Source organism: Entelurus aequoreus, linkage group LG05 (assembly GCF_033978785.1).
Source record: "Entelurus aequoreus isolate RoL-2023_Sb linkage group LG05, RoL_Eaeq_v1.1, whole genome shotgun sequence".
Taxonomy (NCBI): Eukaryota; Metazoa; Chordata; class Actinopteri; order Syngnathiformes; family Syngnathidae; genus Entelurus; species Entelurus aequoreus.
In genome coordinates this window covers 16,407,601-16,413,600 of record NC_084735.1, presented here as the reverse complement: position 1 = coordinate 16,413,600, position 6,000 = coordinate 16,407,601, and the positions used below count along the sequence as shown (strand labels likewise).

General features: G+C 40.4%; 1 long non-coding RNA gene across 3 annotated transcripts in view; it reads right to left on the bottom strand.

Moving 5' to 3' along the window:
- LOC133649629 (uncharacterized) overlaps window positions 1-5,501 on the bottom strand; it is a 5,683-nt gene extending 182 nt beyond the window's left edge. Inside the window, exons 1-3 of one of the 3 annotated variants that reach the window (XR_009826101.1) lie at window positions 5,264-5,501; window positions 5,061-5,182; window positions 4,583-4,670 (exon numbers count right to left, since the gene is read on the bottom strand). This is a non-coding gene — a long non-coding RNA (uncharacterized LOC133649629). The other 2 variants (XR_009826102.1, XR_009826100.1) reach the window with 2 other exon arrangements.
- Window positions 5,502-6,000: the final 499 nt, after the last annotated feature.

Genomic DNA, 6,000 nt, shown 5'->3' with positions numbered 1-6,000 from the left:
CAGCTGTGAAGTGAGACGTCTGGCGTACCATGCGATGGAGAACTTGGACTGAAGCAGACTGTCTCAGTCCTATTAGCATCAATGGATTAACCTTGCAGAGACCTACCATGTAGCGTTACTATCACAGTGGATAACATATTTCTCTAAAAGACAGCTGCATCTAAGTTATGCTTAAAACAAGATAATCACAAGAGACAAAACCACAGAAATCAACACTGGAATGTTAGCAAACATGCATTTCTTGGCTACTTCTGTTTGCATTAATTCTTTAAACGAGTAATTCTTAAACTGTGCTACGCCAGTTACATCAAGTGGTACGCAGGCTCCATCTTGCGGTGCCCCAGATAATCAGTTAATTAAATATTGTAATAATGTATCAACGGGTTTATCAGGCCTTCACAATCTCAATTATAGGCTGTAGGTCGGCGCCAAAAATAAATAATTAAAACACAAACAGAACCGTCTTACTTCATACTAGTTCTATTACTCCACACACGTGGGAACCGAATGTTCTCCATATTCTCTGCTTACGTCCACCTTTTCCCAGCCACCCAGCAAAGATCAACACGCAGAGGACAGGTAAACTATATTTATATTATTTAGGGCTGTCAAGTGATTAATTCCTTTAATCAGGTTAATCACACTGTTGAATTGTGTGATTAATCATAGGTTATAATTTGCTTGCATGGATAACATTTGCTTAAGAAAACATACCCCAATATTTGGATACAGAAGGAATTTAGTTGTCAGAACGTCATACGTTTTGAATGTTTTTACAGAACTGATAGTTATTGATTTGCTCAAAACTTGGTGACAGTAAGTGTAGTAAGAATTAAGTGCAAATTTTGAAAGTCTTTGCAATAACGTGGCAAACTAGGTACAGGTACTAATAGACAATGTAGTAAATGCACTCAAACAACTTAACTTAAGGTATTGTACGAACCGATCATCTGTATGAATGACATCTTCTTGCAGCACTTGATGGTAAGTGGCCTACATGCGGTGGCTGTCCATTTAGCAAAGGCTTTTTAAATGATCTCTGGTACTTTTGTTGACAACATTGATACAGGTAAACTCTGCAAGCGTAGTTTGTGGTCTTCTGCTTGTTGTTGATGTAGCATTCTTGCTAGCAGTGTTCTCGAGAATGTGTTTGTCGCTGCAAGTTACTTCAGATTTATCTAAAGTTCTCTTTTCAAGCAAAATTGGCCGACTCTCATTGCGTTCATAGATGTGTAACAATGCGCGTGTCTTTCGAGTAAAGCCTTAACCATGATGTGATTAATCTTCATTCATATATAATAGCTAAAAAAAAAATGTTTTTATCACATGCATTAATGTTAACAGCCATATTATTGTTGTTTTTACTTTTATGTGCAGTTAATTGTATTTGATTCATTATTTAAAAAGGTGCCACATGTAATAATGTGGCCAGAAATGGTACTGTAATCACGGTCAAAAGTCTGTAGTCCCCTTCCACTCGTCATGACTGAGGTTGCCAGATACGCAGCCGAATCCGAATCCTACTCCAAGGAACTTCAAATGGCAATCGACGAGTCCTACGCTGTAGGTTTCTCTTGTTTATGCTTTTTGCAAGAGAGTTTACTGAGTAATTATGCCACATCTTACTGATGTCGATAAGCCAAATGTATTTGTAAAGTTACGCAGCAATATTTTCGTCTGGAGTCGGGACAGATTGTTGGCATTACCCTGCTAAAGTGTCTAGTTTGACCGCACAGACAACCATCAAAATAATTATATATAATCATATTTAATATATTATATATTGCATAGGCCTACTTTGATGACAAGCCAAGGCCAACAGTAAAATTACCGCCACATTTCGTTCAGCATAACTCCATATTGCATCCAACCTAACGCACTGCATTTTTCTTCCATGTACGCACATCACCATCTTTCAGTGCAGAGTGCAATTCTATGAGCCAACCCTCGTTACGCATAAACCACATTACGCATAAATCATATAGCCTACTATCATGTCAATGCACAAAGTAGAAAATCATTACATGTAATGCATTATATTGTGCCAAGCAAATACCACCCCATATGTGCCTGATGCACATACAGTACCAGAAACCACAATTAGCCCTGCTAATGTTGGAACGCATTTCCTCAGCATATCAGCATATTGAGAACGAAATAGGCACTCACACTACCCACATCCACGTAGGTTTTATTTGTCGAAAATATATTTTGCCCTGTCAGTTGGAGAATATATGCCCGTTAGCCTGTATGTCGATGTGTCATTGACCGAGCTAGCATGTTAACTAAGCATTACACTAGGAGCTGAGCATCACACTAAGCATTCGTTGCACGAACATACAAGGTTTTGGTAGACAGCATAGACTGTATTGGACAATATATTTTACATACGAAATGTCCATTGCCATTTATTACAAGTAACCCCCCGCGACCCCGAAGGGAATAAGCGGTAGAAAATGGATGGATGGATGGATAACAAAACCTGTATGCCTTACTTACATATCAAGGAAAAAATTAGCAAGTTTGGCGTCAGATGAAAAAAATCTTCTCCGCCTTCAATCGTCTCCATCTTCCAAAGGCGTCCCCGATACAAATCCTTTTTTGTTCCTGGCTTTGTCATGAATAAGTTGTAACAACGCCTTTTAGATTTACTGAGGTCTGACATGTGTAGTAACTTTACCAGTGGCAGTAGCTTGACAAAGAGGGCGGTGTGTAACTGGCAACTTGGATGTGACACACTCACAGACTTTCTAATTGGTCAAACGGTGGAGGGCGGCATCGAAATATAAACAATAACAATATTTCGGGACTATAAATTTAATTTTGAAATGAGCATATCCCGGCTGAACTACCGTTATCATTTATAAAGATATTCGAAAAGAACATGATTTATTAATGCCTTTTGACATATCAGGGCCATTTAATGATGACTTGACATAAAATTATTACATATGGCACTTTAAAGGCCTACTGAAACCCACTACTACCGACCACGCAGTCTGATAGTTTATATATCAATGATGAAATCTTAACATTGCAACACATGCCAATACGGCCGGGTTAACTTATAAAGTGCAATTTTAAATTTCCCGCCACACTTCCGTTTGAAAACGTCCATGTATGATGACGTATGCGAGTGACGTCAATAGTTGATACGGAAGTATTCGGACCCATTGAATCCAATACAAAACGCTCTGTTTTCATCCCAAAATTTCACAGTATTCTGGACATCTGTGTTGGTGAATCTTTTGCAATTTGTTTAATGAACAATGGAGACTGCAAAGAAGAAAGCTGTAGGTGCGATCGGTGTATTAGCGGCGGACTACAGCAACACAACCAGGAGGACTTTGAGGTGGATAGCAGACGCGCTACCGTGAGTACAGCTTTGGCTTCCAAAAATGTTTGATCGTTTGCCAGTACGTGCGTGTCGCTATGTGCATGTCACGTACGTAACTTTGGGGAAATATATGTTTCTTGCCGACTCTGATGGCGGCCGGGGTGTCATCGAAAGCTACAACGCCCGCCGCCGCCGCCGTCCCGTAGCTAAGTTAGCTTCAATGGCGTTGTTAGCAACAGCATTGTTAAGCTTCACCAAAATGGAAATTATTAACCGTGTATTTACATGTCCATGGTTTAATAGTATTGTTGATCTTCTGTCTATCCTTCCAGTCAGGGGTTTATTTATTTTGCTTCTATCTGCATTTGAGCCCGATGCTATCACGTTAGCTCAGTAGCTAAAGAGCTTCGCTGATGTATTGTCGTGGAGATAAAAGTCACTGTGAATGTCCATTTCGCGTTCTCGACTCTCATTTTCAAGAGAATATAGTATCCGAGGTGGTCTAAAATACTAATCTGTGATCCACAATAGAAAAAGGAGAAAGTGTGGAATCCAATGAACCCTTGTACCTAAGTTACGGTCAGAGCGGAAAAAGATACGTCCTGCACTGCACTGTAGTCCTTCACTCTCACTTTCCTCATCCTCGAATCTTTCATCCTCGCTCAAATGAATGGGGTAATTGTCGCTTTCTCGGTCCGAATCTCTCTCGCTGCATTGTAAACAATGGGAAAAAGTGAGGAGTCCTTCCTACGGTGACGTCACGCTACTTCCGGTATAGGCAAGGCTTTTTTTTATCAGCGACCAAAAGTTGCGACCTTTATCGTCGTCGTTCTCTACTAAATCCTTTCAGCAAAAATATGGCAATATCACGAAATGATCAAGTATGACACATAGAATGGATCTGCTATCCCCGTTTAAATAAAACATTTTCATTTCAGTAGGCCTTTAAGTACAGTGTTTTGTGTTCCTATATTCAAACACAGTGTCACTGTACAAACTGTGTGTAATGCTTCAGTGGCCAATATATTACATACACTTGTTAAATTAAAAAGTCTGTCTTGTTTATGATGAATACCTAGGCGATGATACTGTCTTTTATTGTTGGTCATTATGGTGGTACTTGGAGAGCCAAGTGTTTTCTAAAGTGGTGCTTGGCGAAAAGAAGTTTGAGAACCACTGCTTTAAACCAATCACAGGATAAATAGGTGACTACATCCCTCTTGGCAAACGATGCATAGAACCAACCTGTGACATCCACCGCCCATCTCCTTGCACATCTTCTACTGGCTGAGCCACTGCAGCAGGGTTGAAACCATCGCCGTCGCCACTCATCCTGCAAAGACAACTGCAATGTTACCTTCTCCAAAATGAACACTGTTGACACAAATGAATGTTAACCAAGATGCAAAGTCAATGCATTCGGTGCTACTTAAATGAGCAGCAAAGCATCAGCATCAGCTAGCAGACATTTGCCGCGAAGAATTACATTAACGTGTTAGGAACAGACAGCGTGGTCCAAAATGCACATTGTGCAGCTTTTTCCTTCAGCGTGAAGACTATTAACCGCAGAACTGTCTCTTATTTGAGAGGTCAGTCATTGTATTTGTTGTATTTATCGTTAGCTTGTTAGCTAGCTAAACGCTGGAGGACTACTGTGGCAGCTGCATTTGACACTATCATACCCGCCGTGGACACAATTAGAAGAATAATATGATTTTAAAACCTGGCAGAGAGCAGACCGTCACTTCTCGCTTCGAAGCTGACGTTTGCTGTGTTGTAGACTTGACAGCTGTCCGGTTGTTGATGGGGTGATGCCCGCTATGGTAGCATCAGGCAAGACTCTAGCTAGGCGAGTAGGCGAGACAACAAAAGGCGTGTCAAGGCAGCTGCCAAAGATCCTATTGCGGAAGAAGAGTGTGCCCTTACCACCATTTGTCGTAACGTCATTAGGGTGGCGTTAGTTTCAAATCTTACGCACGTTCCCAAATTAACCATGGACGACAACATTTGCTGCAACTATTCACAAGATGGATGCAAACACTGTAAACAAAAGGTCTTTAACTATTTCTCGAAGTAGTATCAGATATGGAATGCACTCTCAACAGGTGTAAAAGAAAGGGCATCTCCTCCTTCAAAACCGCACTAAAACAACACCTCCAGGCAACTTCAACCCTTGACTAACACCCTCCCCCTTCCACATCCCACCTCCCCGGATTGTAAATAACCAAATGTAAATAACCAAATGTATTTATAATATATATACTTGTTCTTATGCTTTCTGAACTCACTATGTTCTCTGCTCGCTGTACATATCCTATCAAGTCAGACCTACACTGTTTCAATGCCCATTTCTCTGATGATGCAATTGTTGATGACCGAAGTGCTGATATCACCCCCCCCCCCCCCCCCCCGGATTGTAAATAATGTAAATAATTCAATGTATATACTCTGATGATTAACTTGTGTGATGACTGTATTATGATGATAGTATATATTTGTACCATGAATTGATTTACGTGGACCCCGACTTAAACAAGTTGAAAAACTTATTCGGGTGTTACCATTTAGTGGTCAATTGTACGGAATATGTACTGAACTGTGCAATCTACTAATAAAAGTTTAAATCAATCAATCAAATGGCGCGTGCTAGTTTCGCAATGACT